Here is a 20,059-nt window from a genome sequence, read left to right on the forward strand (position 1 = left end):
TATTACTAAGTCACAAATTAGAATAATGCTACTCATCTGTTTAAGTTCTGATTCTAGTAAAACTGCTGAATGTACTAAGTGCTGATAAACCTCACTTATCAAAAGAAGAAGAACAATAATCAAAGAATAATATCAGGTACTCCTTTGAGATCTAGAGTAAAAATGTGAAAGGGACGACCCAAGTGCATTGCTGGTATTAAGTAAATATGCATTAGAAAAGCAAAATATTTTCTTGGTGACTTTTCACACTCTATGATTACTGGAGAAATACTCTGATAATAGCATAAATTCTGATAAACAGTCGTGACTCACTTACACTAAGAAGCCTCTGTAAAATAGAATTTCAAAAGATGCATAAAATTAGCACAAAAACAGTAGAGGTGAACTCATGCATGAACTCATTTATCAGTAGGTTTCAGGATAATGGCAGCTCTTTAGCAAAATTTTAATTATGACTTATTTCTAAGATGTACTGAAGTAGATCAGACTTTACTCTTTGTCTGTTATTTAGCTTAATGCACACACACATCACTCCATATGAATGATGAAATTTCTGTGGTGGTCTATGTTATTTTAGATCAACAGTCATTGTGTCACTTTTGCACAAATTCTGAGGACAAGTTCTAGTTACACGTTCTGATGATTAAGTTCTGACGTTCATAACTAAGAACTTGTATGAGTATTTACTAAGATAGATATTCCTTGTTCGAGTTAAGACATTATGTTCTGATGACTGTTAAGTTCTGGTATAGGTCTAAGTTCTGATTTTTCAGTCTAACCCTTTACTTGACTTATCTGTGAGTAAAATTTGGTAACAGTCTCAGATTAATTTCGAAATGTTGAAGTGGAAGATTAATAGTCTATGGTTAAAACATAATGGCACTCGTCCTTGAACAGTTCACTCTTGTTACATGTGTACATTCCTTTTCCAATGACTGTTATTCTTTTTCAAAGTCTAGGGAGACGAGGTAGAATTAATTCTACCTGTCTGCATTCAATATCTTTGTGTCTCTTGGCATTCTCTTGCCTATATATGCAACCACTTCACATCAGTCTTTCCATCACATTCTTCTCACACACTTATCCTCCTTTTTCTGTCAAAAACACAATGGTTCGATACAACATGTTTTTGAACACACAAACCTTCACAATGGAGCTCAGTTGTGCCGAGTGGCAGCAGGAGTGGCATATAACAGCCATTCCTGAGGAGATCTGGGACTCTGTCCCACAGGAGGTGCTGGCTCACCTTCTATTCTTCGAGATGGATTACCATCGCCATCTGGAGCGCCTGGAGGAGGAAAGGCTGGAAGCTATCCGTCAGCAAGAGCGAATCATTCGACTCGCTATCTTGTTTGTCGAAGATAGGAAGAGGAGGATGACTTAATCTCGTCTTCTTCCTGTTCTTCCTCATCCTCAGCTTTGTCAGGCTTCTTAGCTAAGACTAAAGCTGTTGACGTTAGGATTAGAAGCTTAGGGAAAATCTTGTATTGATGTAATTTCTATTTCATATATGTATTGACTTGATATATTAATGAAAACTGTTTTTACTTCAAGATTTTTTCTCTGAGTTATTTTATCTGTGTTGTTAAATCCTGCTTGATATTCTGATGACCATTTAAATTTTGTCTTTATTTAAGTTCTGATTCTTTGTCAGCACTTATTCATCGAAATTATCTCGGTCATTTTTAACATGATTCATTTTCAGAATATTAATGTTGCAGTGAAAAACAATTCAATCAGTGCTAACGGTTTCAATTTTGAATTAAACCTGTGTCTCTTGATAACTGAAATGGTTTTTCCTTGAAACAAGGCAACTGGATAAGTAATCATTCCTGTTTTCTCGAGCCCAGTAACTACCCGTTATTACTGCATGTCTGACAGGTGTCCAACGGTAACATTTTTCTTCGAGTATAAGAACAACAGAGAGAAGATTTCTTTAATCTTTTACTTTCTTTATACTTTATCTCTCTTCTTACTTTTACTCTCTTTCTCATTCTTTCTCACGTTGGTTTTTCATACAGACATTATCTCACACACCTAACAGGCATACTTGAATTTCAATATTTTTTCACATGGCACCAAAGGATTTAATCATTGATGGAGCAAAGTTTGTTCCAAAAAACTATGCTGCAATTCTTGATCATGCTGAAGCTCCATCTGAATTGCATTTTGTGCAAGATCTTCTTGCACATAGTGAGGTTGGGTACGCCTTAACTCAGCCTGAATTATTTTCAAGTCAACAAGTTCTGCGGTTCTGGAGGACTGGAGTTTATGATGATGGTGGTAAACGAGGAACTCCCAGTATTATCTTCCAAGTGGGTGATTCTTCCTATGTAGTCACTCCTGGTACAGTACGAAGAGCATTACATCTTCCAGAAGATTGTACCTTCTCTATACCAGAGGAATCAGACCTTCGGGGGTTAATGACTGATTTGGGATATGAAAAGAGTCTGACGAAACTTGGACAGTTGAAACGGGCTAATATCAGAAGAGAATGGAGTTTCTTCTTCGATTGCATCACCAAGGCTTTTGGCAACAAGTGTTCAAATTTTGATGCCATCCCAATTCTGAGTCAGCACATCGGGTATGCTATTATCCATCAAACTCATTTTGATTTTGCAACTGGAATAATTGGTTTTATTGGGGATAGGATGACAGAGGATCGAGATGTTGTTTATTTTGCTAGATTCTGTCAACTTATTTATACGTATTGTACTGCTGAACCCCAGTTAGTCAGCACTCAAACCCCACCTTTTAAGGTTGCAAAAAGGTACTTTAACGACCTGATAAATGCTGACACAAAGAAATCAATGGTGAGATAATTACAGATTCCTCAGTCTGTGAAACAGATTCTGGTAAATGCTGATCCTGCTACTTACAAATCTGTTTACTCAAATGTTCAACCAACTCACCATAACCAAAATCCATCAACCTCAGTCCCTACCTCTCATTCTACTCAACCTACCCTCAGAACTTATCTCAAATCCTATCTCTCCACTTCACAGACTGCTCAACCTTCTTCTTCAGCACCTACTGTGAAGCCTACATCCTCTAAGCCAAAGAGAACAAAGACTGTTTCTCAAACATCTCAGAAGAAGAGGAGGATTACTTTGAGAGATGAATCAGATTCTGAGGATCAGATTCCCTCTTCAGAACCTATGATAGATGAAGCTGAGAAGGCAACTTCTCAGAAGGATTCTGCAATTGGGGGTTCTAGGCTTCTCAAGAGGCTTAGACGTATGACGGTTCCTGCAACTCCCAAGGAATCCAAATCAACAAGGAAGTACAAGAAACAGAGGGCACAGAGGCCAGTTTCAGATGCTGCTCAAACTCCAGAATTATCTACTACACCTTTTCTGCATCTAGATGCTGATGATCAAAATATAGGTGAGCATCAGGATATGGCCGTTGATCAGAACTTGGAACCAGATCAGCAATTAGAGGATGTTGAAGCCTCCATTGCTACTCATACAGTTGTCTTATCAGAAGATACTGATTCTTTAAGTTCTGATGCTGCAAATGTTGGAGATACTGGTGAAGCTGCTACAACTGTAGATGCTGATGAAGCAGGTCCTTCAGGACATACTCCTCCACTGACTCTTCCTAAGTCTGAACTACTAAAGGAGTTTGTTATCAGGGATGCACCAGTACCTTGGAGTGAAACTCCTGCAGGTCAGGAGTGGACTAAGGAATGGAACTCAGTTTCATGTGTTCCAAATGCTTTACATCTTGCTGAGCACTTGACTAAAGCTGATGAAATGTTACATTCTGATGATTTTAAAATCCAGCTTAGAGTCACTGCATTGAGTACTAAACATCTACAAGGTCTTCATTCCAACACTCATGCAGAGCTACACAAGATTCAGGAGAACTTTATTAAACAGGAACAAGTTTGGAAACTTGATAAGAAAAAGTTCTTCCAACCTACCATTGACAGGGTTGCTTATATTGAGAAAACTCAAAGAGAAGCAACAAGCTCAGATTGATCAAATTCTGACAAATCAAGCTTCTCAGCAATCGCAACTTACTGAAATCCAGACCTCAGTGGAACTACTTATCTCTCTTTTATTACCTGCTGATGCCAAAAAGGGGGAGAAGGTAATTAAGTCCAAATGCAAAACCAACAAGTCACTGCAAGGAAAGGATGATGGAAAAGATGACCAAGGAAACTCTGGAATGGGTGGTGGTCATAGTCAAGGTAGAAGGTTTACATCAAGACAAGCTAGTCACAGAACAAGTTCTGATACTGGGAAAAGAATAAGTTCTGCTGCTGGTAAAAGGATAAGTTCTGATGAACTTCTAGATCTTGATGAGGAAATGTCAAGACAGTTATTTCTTCAAGAAAATCCAGGGATGGACTTGGAGAGTTTAAAGGAAGAAGAAGCCAGACTTAAATCAGAGAAAGTCACATCTAAATCTGAAGCTTCTGGTAAAAAGTTACTTCCAAAACCTAAAGGCATTGTGATCAAAGAAAGGATACATACTGAAGAAACTTTGGCTAGATCACAACCACAGATAGATCCAAGATCCAAGGGTAAAGAAAAGGTTGGTGAACCTATCAAGCCTTATGTACCTCCTGATGAAGAAGAAATTACTGATGGAAAAGATAATCTTGCTCTGACTTCAAGAAAAGTTCTTAAAACAACCTCTGACATGGCTCAAGTTGTTCAGAGTCAAGAAATTGTAAGTTCTGATATTCAGAAGAAGCAAGTAACCTCTGACAGTGCTCAAGTTAACTTGATATCAGAAAATAAATCTAAAACACTCCTACCAGGATTCACTAAAGCAAAACAAACTCAATCTTTGAAGACTACTTCAAGTGGTTTTGAAGCAAGAGTAGTTACTGGAAAGGAAGCTAGAGATAAAACTGGTTTGGGAAGTGCTGATGAAAGAAGAGTACACAACACTACCGATGATCCAAATTCCTTGAGTGAACCAGGTATTGGAGCAACTCCTGAGAGATTGAATCAACTAGAATCTGTACAGATGGTTTACCATACCTTCTTGAAAGAATACATCATGTTGTATTTCATGACAGATGGTATGGTTTATCATATAAGACAAAATGCCATTCCATTGAAGTATTTTGAAGAATTGGAGCATGTATTATTCTTACTTCAAGTGGATGACAGAATAACAGAGACTGCTGCAAACTACTTAAAGGAACAGATTCAGAGACAGAAAAGACTTTATTCTGTTAAGTCTGACAGCAGATATGTTCCAAAGTACAGAAATCACAATGGTGATATTGTTGATATGAAGCCTAATACTGCACAGATCAGAACATATCTTGGTATTAAGGGGCTTGAATTCAATCTAGAGTCTAATAAAGCTTATGTCATAAGACTAGATCGGGAGTTGAGAAAAGCAAAGATTAATGATCTCAGAGCTGCAATATTTCAAACTGGTGAAGATACTGCAGAGCTTAAAGATGTCAAACGGAGAATGATTGATGAACTCAGATATGCTGAGAAATGTTTGTTAAAGAATTATCTCAGAACAACTCCTGACATCAGAGAGATCAGAAAATGATGAAGCCAAGTCGAAGATCTACAACTGCTTAAATTCTGATATTTATACAGATTGAAGTTGTTATCAGAAGTTGAATTGGTAAAAACTTTAAGGACTGTAAGTTGTAGTTATCTTGTCTATTTCTCATGCATTTGTACTTAATGTTTTTGACATCATCAAATATCTGTTAAACTTGTATATTTTGTTAATTTACAAGTTGGGGGAGATTGTTAGATATATTTGATAATGTCATGGCTAATATGTTTTATGTTTAGATTTCAGATCTTATTTGAACAGAACAAATCAGTACTTAACTGATCAGTACTTATACTAGAAGTCAGAACTTAAGGGATATCAGTACTTATGTTATCAGGAGATAGATATCAGAACTTAAGTGCTGAAGGACGATCAGATAAGGACAGTAGCTGATTAAAGTTAAGAAGATCAAGATAAACATAAGAAGAGATATGCATGAAGAAGGAATTCCGTGAAGAATGGAATACTTGGAATAGAAGATATCTGATTGATATATTTTAGGAAGCAGAATTATATTCCATATCAATTAGCGATTATCTTGTAACTGTGTAGTATATAAACACAGACATAGGGTTTATACTATAAGTGTTATCATTATCGAGAATATTATTTATTATAACCCTAGCAGCTCTCGTGATATTTTGTTCATCACTGAGAGATAACAGTTCCAGATTGTAACAGAGTTTATTGTTTAAATAAAGTTTGTTTTCTGTTACATAAGTTCTTGAAGTTTGATTTGATTGTAATAAACACTGTATTCACCCTCTCTACAGTGAAAGTGTGACCTAACAAAGTAAATAACAGTAAGTAAAATGCCGTATGCTGAAAACTTAATAAGTAAAAACACTAGAAGTTTTCACTTGGTTCGGCCCCTACACCTAGTCTATGACCTACATCCAAGTCCCTATGCCAACTAGCATAGAGAATGTATTATATCCACTTAAAATAAAGTACTTACAAACTTTCCTTAATTACAAACTTGGTCCACTTGAAAGAAACATTTCCCTAGCACACAGCTACCTAGCACAAAGCTACTTGGCCTTCCTCTTGTAATCAAACTCCCATAACCCGAGACAAGTGATATAATACACTGTTCAGATACAAGAATAGAATATGAATGATTACAACTCAAACTAGACTTGTTTAACTGGATGTATATCTCAAGTATATAGAACAAGAATGTGTTTTTCAGATGATAAAAGATTGACGTGAAAGCATTAGCCACAAATCTGAAATAGTGAGTTGTATTTACAAGCAAAGTTCTAACAGATTTATTTTCAAACAAAGGATAAAATAGATAAGATTTGAAAACAGGTTTGTTTGAAAATATTTGAATGAAACTTGAGAAACTAATATGTTAGTTATTTGAAAAAGATAAACCAAGTAAAAGATAAGTCTTGAAAGATTCAAACTTGGTTTATAGGATAGGGTGGGTTTGTTTGAGATAAGATTTATTCAGATAAACACGATTTACACAAACCCTAACCACCTAAACTAAACCGGCGAGATAGTCTCCTAGAAGAGCTGAACAAGCTGTAGTCTAATAAGCAATGTTATGATCTCAGATGTTTCCAATCTGTTATCTTCATTCTGTTGTTAAGAACCCTTATCATCATAAACACGTAAATTAACATTTGTATCCTCCCGAAAATAATGAGAATTCGAAATTTGTCAATAAGATAACATCTTTCACACAAGAAAAAACACGCACTGCAATTTGCAAGTAGATCGAGTAGATTGGTCAAGTAAAATCTTGAAAAATTGATAAATTGATTTGCATGCAAGATAGAAGATGCAGTCATGCAGATATCATAAAATGCATACTAGTACATTTATTTATCCTAATCAACAACACGGTCAAATATGTAGTAGGAGAATCTGGTCAGGGTTCCAGAGTTGTCAGTTTGATGCATGGGTACTTGTTGTTTGAAGGCATCACAACAGAATATATTTTCAGGACTGCAGGAAGGAGATGGAGGCATGGAGCTATCCATGTAGCACCAACCATTATTGAAGAATAACAATTAACAAGTCATGATGATGTGCAGTTGAGCACTATCATCACCATCACCAACCTTCCTATTGCACCACACATCCTTAATGAATATTTATGTGTTTAATTCCGTGTTCTAAAAATTCCCGATTAATTTTTAAAAAATATTTGACCGATCTATTTTTTGAAATCCGATTAATATTTATAAATTATTTTTGAAATATATATTTTATAATAAATAAGGTAAATATATTAAATATTATTAAAATATTTAAATATATCCGATTTTTGTTCCGATTAATTCCCGATTTACCGATTAATCCCTAATCGATACCTAAACCGATTCGTACCGATTAGCGATTTTTACGACCATGGTTTAATTAACTAAACCAACTGTACTATGAATCTCTATGATTATGTGATTTTATGTGTCTGTCCTTTATAGTGCTGTGTGGAGATAAGTTTCTTATGTGATCTCGGCCTTAGTTCCACAAATTATCTCGGTTTATGAAAATTTGAATTTAAAATTCTTTTAGATTTAAATTTTTGAAAATAAAAATCAGTAATGTACAATTTACGTCCAACTTAAGTATTTTGCGTCAAAATTCTTCTCTTTGTGTATTGTTATCAAACAGATTAGATAAAATTATTTACGAAAATGTGACGCACCAAGAAAATTATCACAATATTTTTTCCGAATACTTGTGTGTGACATGCTTAATTAATAATATTTTGAATAGAAATATAAACCTCATGTATACATGTGTTTTTACAAACTTAAATGTAACAAGTATCTTGGCATACCAATTCGGAAAAGTTTCGAAAAATTTGCTTGGGGACGTGGCATAACAAGTGCCACGCTATGAAATCTACAGCCTAATTAATACTCAAAACGTCTGTTTCGTTTCTGATATGATTTCAAGGTGATTATGAAATTCTCATCTCTAAAATCAGGAAAAAGAGTATCTGTATGAAGTATAGTTCAGTAAAAGCTAGTAATTGATAAGCCAAGAAGTTGCTTAACCTAAGCTCCCCACCTAATCTTATGAAGAAATCAGTGAAAGGAAACTCGGTGCATTTTTTTAGTCCACGGTTCTTGCTCAAATAATTTGTTATTCAGATCTTCTTCTTGGATCAAACCATCTTTTCTTTTTTACACAACTTTCTGCTGGCCTCTAGTATGTCATGTTGTCAGCCGTAATTGGCCTTTGTTTTCTCCTCAGCTTCAGTAATCGCTTCTACAAATGACTTGGGTAGTTTCGTCCTATCAGCAATCACTGATATCCGAATGTTCTGCCTATATTTACATACTGTATATCACGATGTTGATGCATTTTATTAATGTCAAGCTCAACTAGTTTTAACTGAAAGATACTCGCCTAATTAGTAAATGGTAAAATGATATCTAAAATCAAGAAATAACTAGAATGATACCTCATTGATTCTTCCAGATCGTATCTTATTCCCTCCTCAAATAAGCTCATAAATGCGTCAGTCTCCTCCTGTAAAAAGAAATGAGTTGGTTAAAATAGTTAATTTCGCCGATGAACATTTGAATATAGCTAGTTATACGGGTGGAACTAGGGGAACGGAACCGGAGGACGGCAATGAGCCCCGGTCCCTGCCAACCGTTCAAAATCATAGAAATTTTGATTTAAAAATTTTGGGTCGGTCCTTCCCTGTGAGAAATCTGTTCGGCCCTGGCTAGTTAGTAGTTACTATTGCACTAGAACAAATAAAGACGCCTGCAAGCACTAACTTTTGAGCGATTCATATTTTCTTGAGATAAAACGTAAGGAGTGAAAAGTTTGATTCCACATTTACAACAAAGACGAGCTATTTCTTTATACAAAGGTGCAATCGTCGCATGTCCGGACTTCGGTGGCAAACCATTCTACCGCGCCCAGCGCCTATGGCCATCCGCAATCACAGCTAGGTGTTTTGGCATATGTTCCACTTGCAGACCAGCTCTCAGCATAAGTTCCTCATCTAAATATTTCTCTTCATCAAAAAATTTAATTTCTTCTACTGATTGTCTTGCTTTCGCTGTTATGCGTCCACAACTCTGTTCAGTAGTGCTGCATTGACTGAATTCGCATTAACAGGAGGTACAAGAACAAGTGGCGACGAGTTTCTTCCAAAGCCTGCAGAAGGGAGACTTGGTGTAAATATCGAGGAAGCAATCGGTGCAGGAATACAAAACAAAAAATATGTAGTCTGCATGGTTTTTTTACTTAAGGGAGTACCTTGCTTAGAAGCTCAGTTCAAGCCTGTGTTTGTTTGTTTCAATTTTCAATTACTTTTTGCTCTTTGTTAATTTTATGTAGTTATGAACCTACCATATATGGTCATTTATATAGCGGTTTAGTGTGGTTGCAAAGCCAACCTATTTTCCTGTTTGCTAGTTTTTCAACAAATTTTTAAATAGAGCGACCAGGAATACTGGATTCTTCAAATTTGTGTATCCTATTGCTTTTTCACAGGCTCATAATGATTTTTTGTCAGGAGGGTGAAATTTTTTTGGTGCCGACGGTAACAGTCTTGTGTGGTACGATTGTGAGACCAATAAAGTTAGAAATATAATATCGAACTTCACAGGGTTCCAGGGTTATTTGATATGCTTGTTTGCAAGGAAACTCTTTCCCAGATCATGTAGAAAAGAAACAAAGAGGAAAATCAAGATAATACCTCTTCATGAATGATAGCTTGATGGATTAAATCAACTTCTCTCGCTTATCGCCCCTCTTTCGCCTCTCCTATTCAAAAACACGTGACACTTAGAAAGTGAGAATGAAATGACTGATAAATGAGTATATGTTTGAAAATTGATGACTCCCCCCATTTTTCAAGGAAGTGAATGCCAAATCTTTTAAAAAATTAATAAATAAGGATGAATAATGATATATATATTTTAACGGGACCCACAAAGACAAAAAACGGGCGCTTGAAACCCACTCTTTCTCAATTCCTCTACCTTTTTTCACAAACCAGCAAAAAGTTGTATATAAAATACTATAATTACTGTAAAATACCAGAATTACAGTTTATCACCGTCGGGATAGCATGGACAAGTTACAGCATAACTACATATGGTGATAGCTGTAGTTAACATAACTACAGAATGAATCACATGGAGTCTGGAATTGATTTTTGTTTTCTCCTCAACTTCAGTAATCGCATCTACAGAAGACTTGGGGAGTACTTTCGTCCTATCACCATTCACTGATATCCGAATGTCCTGTCTATATTTACATATATTAAGATATTATCATATATGATAGTTTGTTTATGGTTTCTAGGTATTGTCTGTAGGGAATGTCTATTTTTTAGTTATCTTGTTGTGTTTGTCCCTTTCTCTCTTTGGTTTTTCCTTTTTATATCCCTAGTGCCACCCAGTTGTCCCCTAAGTTAGTAGGGGGTGACTGTTATAAGCTATTTGACATGTGGCAGGCATGCGGAGGGGAAGGGGTGATAGGGTATCCCAATGAATGACACGTGTAATGTTTATAGGATCAGATTGCGAGGTAGCTTGTGGATACTAGGGCTTACGTATTCAGAAGGCAAGTCACGCTTTCGGTTGCCGTATGCCATTTATTGCATGATGCATTTTATGGAATAATTGGGAGGGGGATGGTTGGGAGCGTTATGTAGTCATTGAGGTGTATATGACCATGACCGTAAAGAAGTCATAAATCTGATGTCATCAAATGCCCCCCCACAAGTGCAGCTTTCTTTAGGAATCTATCGAGTTTGGAGAAGAATTAATTACAATGTCTTTGAATGAATTTTGATTTTTTAAGAAGTTAATAGGAGCGGTTATGCAGTTTTATTAAAGAGTGTGAGAGGGAGGCGACATTTCTTGTAAGTGTCCTTTTGAAAAAGGCACGGGTTTTGAGGGGGAGTGGGCTTCACGCGCCTGTCTCTCTCCTTTTTATAGGCCCCGTAAATCATTAGTTTTCATAGTTTCGGTTCACTTCCTTGGAAAGCGGGGGAAGTTATTAACCTTTAAATATATACATCTTTTCAGTTTTATTTCCTTCTTTGTTTATTCTTGGCCAAGACAGAACTGATAGAGGTGCACGAAGGGAAAAAGGCGAAATTATTCAATTCGGTCCGCATAATTGCTCCTCTTTCAAACAGGTACTTGCTTCAACTTTCAACTTTACTATAATTTTGCACTGCTTTCTTTTTAATTCGTGTGTAAAATGGTGTGTCTATAAGGGGATAAGAGATAATCTGGGGTTGAAGAGTAGAGAGCATGTGAGTCGATATTGTTTAGGGGAAAAAGGACTTTTTAGGGGGATGCATGGTGGAGGAAAGTTGGAGGTTTGAATATTTGGAGGAGAATTCGATCTGGTTTGAGAGTTGAGGTTAGGTTCATAGGAATGTGCCTTATATATGGACAGGGAAAGGGCTTTTCCTGTAATTACTTTGTTTGCTTCTTCCGTTCTTTTTTTCTTTTTATAATGTGGCCAGTTTATTGACAAGGCCTTATTCTCTTGTTTGTTAAGAATCTAGGGATGGGGAAACGCGGGAGGTTTGTGGTGAAAGAAAGTGAGAGCGAAAGTTTGACAGATTCTGAGAATGAAGCCTTGTCTGCGTTGCAATTTGGGGATGAAGATACCGAAAGCGGTGAAACTTCTAGGAGTGATTCTTCGGAGAAGGGGGAATTCTTAGACGAAGACGGTCGTCCCCTTCGGGAGGTGGTGTCTAAAGGAACAGGCCCAGGGCCGTCTTTTGGGATGTCCCGTAGTCATCAAGAGGGTATTTCTACTTCTCATAGTCGAGGGAAAGAGAAAGTAGAAGAGTCAAATTTTCCTGGGATTGGTCAAAGGGATAAGAAAGGAGATTGCTGAGTTGGCTAAAGCACAGAGACGGGCAAGTGAGAAAGGGAAGGGTAGAGTACGTATAGCGATGGGGAGTTTGGTTGGAGATCAGGGATGGATAGATTATGAGCAAAAGTTTGTAAAAACTCATAAGGGTGTTCAGAAAGATAATTACTTTAAGTCTTTAGGTGAGATTAGTTATTACCAGGAGAAAAGGTATGGAAATGTTCCGGATGATGTATTGGGGAAGGTCTTAGGAGATCTGGAATATATTAACAAACCTCCTAACTTTGATGATAGTTATCTTGCTGTGGTAAGGTATGCATTCCAGATTCCCAAAGAATTCGAGATAAGGATGCCTAATGAGGGGGAAAGGTTGTGGCGGAGAGGTGGGCAAGGATGAGTTGGAATTCTGTTGGAAGTATTCAGGGCTGGGCTGCGGCTGCCCATGTATCGGTTCATACATACGCTCTTGTGTGAAATGAGGATTGGCATTGGGCAGTTAGGCCCTAACTCAGTGAGGAAGATTACAGCTTTCATAGCTAGATGCACTGAATAGGGTTTGAAACCAACCTTAGGACTTTTCTGGTCATTGCATAAAATACAGGGATCACTGGATTACCATCCTTTACATGAGATTCATTGGAAGGGTGTCACGTCCTTGAGAGGGATATTGATACAGGGTCCTTCGTCTAATAAGGGTTGGCATGGGGAATTTCTGAAGTTGGGGGGGAGATTTGGCTTATCTGCCAGAGTATAAAAGGCCTGATAGGATTGTGGGGGCGGTTCAAAGGTATGAAACTTTAAAAGAAAACGAACATGACTATGTAGTTCAATTCGTAGGGGGGGAAGGAGGGTTTATGGCCAATAAAAAGTTTTTGGGACCCTGAGTTTTTGATAGCTCATAACCGTAAGTACATGATAGTGTTCATCTGTTATTTTGCATTACATCTATTTTTTTTATAACAGTCGTTCCTTAATGTGGTATACATTTCATTTTTCTAGTAATTAATGAAAATGTATTGTTATTTCAGTTTTGTTACAAGATTTGCCTATCCCTGCTCACATGGATCGTCGAAGAATTTTGAAGTTGACTCACGAGAAGCAGTTAAAGGCTAGGACGACTTCGGAGAATGGTGATGAGGCGTCTTCGGGTACTGCTGCTAGTCATGCTGGGGCCGAAGGGGACACATATAAGTCCGTTGGAGGAAAGAGGCCAACGGAATCTCGTCCGACTGGAGTTGAGGCTGCTATTAAGAAAGCGAGGGTGGAGGAAAGAAAAATTAAGGAGATCTTAGATCCTTCGACTATCAGTGAAACGGAAGCAGATTTGGTCAATCTGGAAAATGTTTCAGCCCCTTCCCTTGAAGGGAGAAACGATCTGAAGGCATCAGCCCCTGTAAAAAGCTTGGTTCCAAGCGTAGGGAAGCCTCATCTCGAAGAAAGCTCGGAGAAATATACTATCCTTCATTTTACTACAGGTATCCTTGTATTTATTATTATTTTTCTTTCTTCCTTTTCCCTCTTCTTCTTTTAGTATTATTCATTGCTTTTTCTTTTTTCTCCTTTTTTTTGGGGAGGGTTGGCTGGCCGAAGGAGGTGGAAGTATCAATCCGATGGGAGCATTGGGTGTATTTTCCTTGTCTCCTGATCGTAGGAAAACCGGGACTGAGACAGATGAAAAGGCGGTTTTGCAGACGAAGGCTTTACTGGGAAAGGTAATCCTTAGAACTCGTAGGGATGTCGTGCATAAAACGTATATTTTTGTATCCTCTCTTATTAACTTTTCGGCTGTTTTTTCCTACACGTGTGTCTTTTTCTGCCTTCAGTTGGGGACTCGTGTGAGGGATTTGGCTGACAGAGTGGAGAAAAGCAAGGGGAAAATAAAAGCAGAACATAAAAAGGTGAAGACTGAGAGAAAGGCTAAGGATGAGGTCATCGAGCAGCTGAGTTAAATGAAGAAGAAACACGATGAGTTGCAAGAAGTCCTTAAATCCGATAACGAGGAGATAGATCGTTTGAAAAAAGATAACAGAGAAAATCTTGAGAAGTTGCAAGCAAAACAAGGGGTGTCGGCGAGTCTTCGTTCGAAAATGGACAGACTACAGAAAGAATTGAATGCCAAGACAGAACAAGTTCGAAAAGTGACTGAAACTTTGGAGAAGGTGAAACATGAGGCTTTTATTACTTATAAGGACAATATGGACCGGTTCCTGGCTTCAGCTGAGTACGAGGCCTCGCTGTATGAAAAAGCAGGATCGATGCATGAAGAGGGTTTTAATGACTGCTTATCTTTTATGGGGGAGGGGAATGTTGTGGATCTTGCTCGACACAACGTAGATAATTTCCGGGCTTAGGAGTTGAAAAGGATGGAGGAACAGGAAAAGGTTGAAGCTTCCAAACAGAAGTCGGTATGAGAGGGAGAAAAACCAGGAGCTGAAGGTGAAGTAACCATTCCTGGGGCTGAAGACGTGGCTACGAAAATCCAGTGGCCGTAGGGGAAGTATCCGATCCCAAAGTTGTGGCCAAGGTACTGGCAAAAGGGGATGATGCATCTCAGACTCATGGTCTTCCCACTATGCAGGCAGAATTCCCCAATAATTAACTTTTTTACGTTCAGTCCTGGGGGCCTTAGCTTTTAATTTCTAGTTATGTTGTTTGTCATGGTTTCACATGTATTTCTCTAAGTAATTTGGATGATGGTAATATTTTAGTATTATGTCTTATATGACTTATAAAAATTATTCGTGCATTTTGTTTACTGGAGCCTGACATTTGTCCAAGACTTTTAAGATCCTGAATGTTCATTATTATTTTCCTTGAAGATGTTTGTAATAATTTTATCTGCTTAGATTTAATTCAAGAAGACTGATTTTAGATATTGATTTTGAATTTTGAATTTGCTTTTGGGGGGTTGCCCCATCGAAAAGAAACCATTTTCTTTATGAAATGATCTTTAATGAAAATAGAGCTTTGTGGAAGTTGTAAAGTTTTTTGGGAAGGTGAATAGTTGTGAATTTATTTATGAAGTGTAATGAATAGTTGTGTGAAAACGAGAAGTCATCTGTTGACTGGTGCGGTTGGTTGATGATGGAGTGACTATAAAAGGGGTGTGATAGTGAGGATGTGATTTATCTTTTACTCCTTCATCCATTATTTTCCTGTGCCCGTATGTAAAAAGAATATGTCTTCAAGTGGGGGAAAATCCGCAAGAGAGCTCCAGCTAGAAGAGTATCTGAAAGAGTCGAGGGATAGCATCAGAGCTTCATAGGAGATGATTGTGGCGAAGGAGTATCAAGTGCGAGTGCTTAGTGAGGCTTTTCGTAGGCTTCAGAACGAAAATAATGATTTGAGGATGTCGTTGGGCCGTAGGCCTCGTTATTCATGATGTATTTTCAATTTTAACTATGTAATTGTTTTATTTGGAATTCAAAAATGAATCTTAGTGTTTGAATGTTTGACCGTGATTTGAATTTATTTGTTCAAATATGGAGTATATATTTTTAGCTTCTTTCCATTTTTTTTGTGGGAAAATAGAAACTTTGGGAAAATGAAAAGTTTAGTAAGTTGTATTAATTAATGAAATGCATGGACCCTAGGAGGAGGAATTTCAAAAAGGTCAAAGGGAGTTATTACTATAATTAATGCGCCTGTTTTAAATTTAAGGAGGCAAAAGGTCACTTTTGTTCTATATAAAGAATAGGCTTCCTCAACTAATTTCAACCCGATTCATTCAGAAACGAGTCTTTTATTGTTTCTTTTTCTGAAGATAAAGCTTAAAATTCTTCATGGAGTCGCAAGGCAGCTGTTCAAACGACAAGGGAAAGAAGGCTACTAAAAAGGAGGAAGAATTGTTAGTCGTTATATCTAAGATGCAAGAGAGGATTCGCCGCTAGGATGGCAAAATCCTTAAGTTAGAGTTTAAGGTTGACGAGTTGGAGGAGATTTTTGCTTCAGTGAAGGAAGAAAACTATCGTTTAAGTATTCTGGTTGGAGATGCTTTTTAATCTCTGTTTCTGTAATTGGGGTGAATTAAGGAATATTTGGATATAATTTCTTTGTGTTTTATGAGTTTTTGTTTGTTTCAGTTTGTAATCAGGAGAGTTTTATTTATAAATCAATATATGTCCCGCAGGGGAGTAAACTTCTTCTTTTATCTTAATTTATCAAATAGAGTCGTGTTTTATTATATATATGAATTTCACGATAAAACCTTGGTTACATACATGAATCGTAAGCAAGCGATAATTCTTTAGGGATTTTTTTTCTTTTTTGTGCCGTAGGAAGCAGCTGCCCATATTGGGGTAAAAAATGAATAATTATTCTAAACAAGTTTGTTCGTACCGTAAGCATTTTAGTAACATATACTTTTTGTACAACAAATATTTTAAGGATGAATTATTCGTGCTGCAAACATTAAGCTGTGTAACGAATAGTTACGCAGATGAACTATTTTTGCCGCAGACAATAGGCTGCTTGTGTTGGCTTCATAACAAATAGTTATTTAGGAGAACTATTCGGGCCACAGGCAGTGAGCTGCTTATGTTGGCATTGTAACAAATAGTTGTGAGGTGGGATTTCCTATGCCGCAGGCTATAGGCTTCTCATATTGGCTTCTTAATAGGTAATCTTTTATAGAGGATTAAGCCCGGGCCGTGAGTAGCTTTGCAATATATTTTAAAGATATCACCAGTATAATATCCATAATAAACGTATTTAAAAACGTAGGCTTTTAATTACAACATTCATAAGATCACGACGTCAAACGAGTTAAAATACTTACTGGTAAAAATGCCTGAGATGGGTGGTGTGCCAGGTATTGGGAAGAGGTTCTCCGAATAGCTGCGGAAGGTGATAAGTCCCTGGGCGTGTAGCTTGAATTATGACAGAGGGGCCTTCCCAAGTAGGGTCTAGCTTCATATTTTTAGAGGGGGTTGAAACTAAAGCGGCTCTGAGTACCTGATCTCCAATTTGAAACTGTCGAGGAAGAACTTTGCCAAAGTGCAGAGCAGTTTTCTGCTTGTAGTTTGCCATACGTATAAGGGAATTCTCTCTTCTTTCTTCGAAGAAATCTAGATTTGTCCGCAGGCCCTGTTGATTTAGTTGGGAGTTGTAATTCTGGACTCGAGAGGAGGGTTCTCCTATTTCCACTGGTACAAGAGCTTAAGTGTCATACGTAAGCCGAAAGGGGCTCACTCCGGTGGGCTTACGGGTATCAGTGCGATAGGCCCATAATATATTTGGCAATTCTTCTACCCAAAGCGTCTTCGAATCCTGAACATTCTTTCTTAAACTTTGCAGGAGGGTTCGATTGGTAACTTTGACTTGACCGTTAGACTGAGGGTATGCCACAGACGATCTTCGGTGTTGTATCCCGTAAGTCATTAGATATTCCTCAAATTCAGCTTCAATGAACTGCCTTCCTTTATCAATAAACAAAACACGGGGAATTCCAAACCGAGTGACAATGTGTTCATGAAAAAAATTTCAGCATATAGTGGAAGCAGTATGAAACTGGCACTTGGCACAGGTCTTGACATAGTTTAAGCAATCTTTCCTTAAAGTAGGCCAGTAGTATCCCTGCCTGATGATTTTGTGAGCAAGAGCCTCTCTAGATGAGTGACTTCCACATATTCCCTCATGGACTTCAAGCATACAATAGTCAGCTTCCGCACAATCAACACATTTAAGGAGAGGGGCTAAGAAAGATCTTCGATAAAGAGTATCATCAATCACAGTGTAATGATCTGATTTGGAGCGTAGCAATTGAGCAGCCCTTTTGTTCTAAGGAAGAATTCCTTTTTGTAGATAGAGGTAGATCGGAGTCATCCAATTTGGGCCGTAGGAGAGTAGTAATATCTCCGAGACAGATTTAACTAGAGGAGTTACCGAAGGGGATGTTAGCAAGATTTTGTAAAGACCGGTAGAAGGGGAGTGGTTTTCGTCTTTAGTCAATTTTGCTAGGATATCAGCCCTTTGGTTTTTCTCTCGTACAACTCCTTCAAGGGTGGCAATGCGGAATTCCATAAGTTTGGCTCGGGTTTCTTCAAGGCATTTTATCATCATAGGGGATTTGGCGGTAAAGCCACCAAAGACCTGGTTGACAATGAGTTGGGAGTCACTGTGAGCTTTCAAATGATGTACTTGAAGAGCTTTTACTAATTGTAGACCAGCTAGAAGGGCTTCATATTCTGAGCAGTTATTGGTAGCAGGGAAGCTGAATCTTATGGATTGTTGGATTTCGAATCCTTCGGGGCTTATCAACAGGACTCCAACTCCACTGTTGTCTAAGTGGATGACACGTTAATAAATAACAACAATGAAAGAGGTATATGTACCAACTGGGAAGAGTTTTTCCAGAAGTGCTTCAACTTCTGAAGGTGCAGAGCATTCGATTAGGAAATCGGCCAAAGCTTGACCTTTGATGGATGGCCGAGGTAGATAAGTAATATTAAACTGGCTGAGCTCCACAGCCCAGTTTACTAATCTCCCAGGAAGATATGGTTTGTGAAGAATCTTCCGTAGGGGTTGATTGGTGTACACTTTGATATCGTGTCCTTGAAAATATGGACGAAGCTTCCTACTAGCAAGCAGGAGAGAGTATACCATCTTCTCAATAGTGGGATATCTGGTCTCCGCATCTCGCAAAATATGACTGACATAATATACATGAAATTTCTTATCTCCTTCTTCGCGAATCAGACATGAGCTTACGACCCCAGGGGCTACGGCCAGATACAGATACAGAGGTTCTCCGGAAAGAGGTTGGGAGAGGATCGATGGGGATGATAAGTAATTCTTCAGAGAGTCGAAAGCTTCTTGACAAGAAGGTATCCACTGTACTTCTTCTGATGTATTCACTCCTTTCAGTGCATCAAAGAAGGGAATACTTTTTTCAGCCAATTTAGAGACAAATCGGTGTAGGGAGGTTAAACATCCGTTCAACGATTGAATCTGCATGGGTGTCGTCGGGGGGGGGGGGGCATTTCCAGTATAGCTCTAACCTTTTCAGGATTAACTTCTATGCCACGCCCGCTATCATGTGGCCCAGGAACTTCCCACTAACCACTCTGAAAGTGCATTTGGAGGGATTCAATCGAAGTCCGTGACTTCGGATGGTTAAGAAGGTTTCTCTCAGATCATACAGGTGTCCTTCTTCAAACTGAGACTTGAAAATCATGTCGTCTACATACACTTCCAAATTTCTTTCGATTTGGTTGGAGAATACCTTATTCATGGTCCGTTGATATGTAGCCCCGACATTCATCAATCCCATAAGAAGAACTCGGTAAGCATATACTGTAACATCTGGGAAATATCGTATAATTATTTATATCAATATATGAATATTATGTGAATATTATATGAATTTTTGGTGAATTATCTGGTGTTTGATAATAATATTTGGATGTTTGTATGTAATAAAATGTGAGTATGTTAATTTTAATATGTCCAGAATAAAATATGGATAATTAAGGTATTTTTCTGGTAATTTTTGGAGTATTAGATGATTTTATAATAATTTATGAAATTATTAATTATTTTCTGAATAATTACAAAATTATTTTATAAAGCCGGGAATCGTCCGACTTCAATCGTTTTTACGTTTTTACAACCCGAAACTCTTCCGAAAACTCCTTCCTAACCTAATCTGGTAATTCCGGACATTTTTCATGTTCTGACTTTTTCAATT

Source organism: Apium graveolens, unplaced genomic scaffold, assembly GCF_009905375.1.
Source record: "Apium graveolens cultivar Ventura unplaced genomic scaffold, ASM990537v1 ctg1477, whole genome shotgun sequence".
Lineage (NCBI taxonomy): Eukaryota > Viridiplantae > Streptophyta > Magnoliopsida > Apiales > Apiaceae > Apium > Apium graveolens.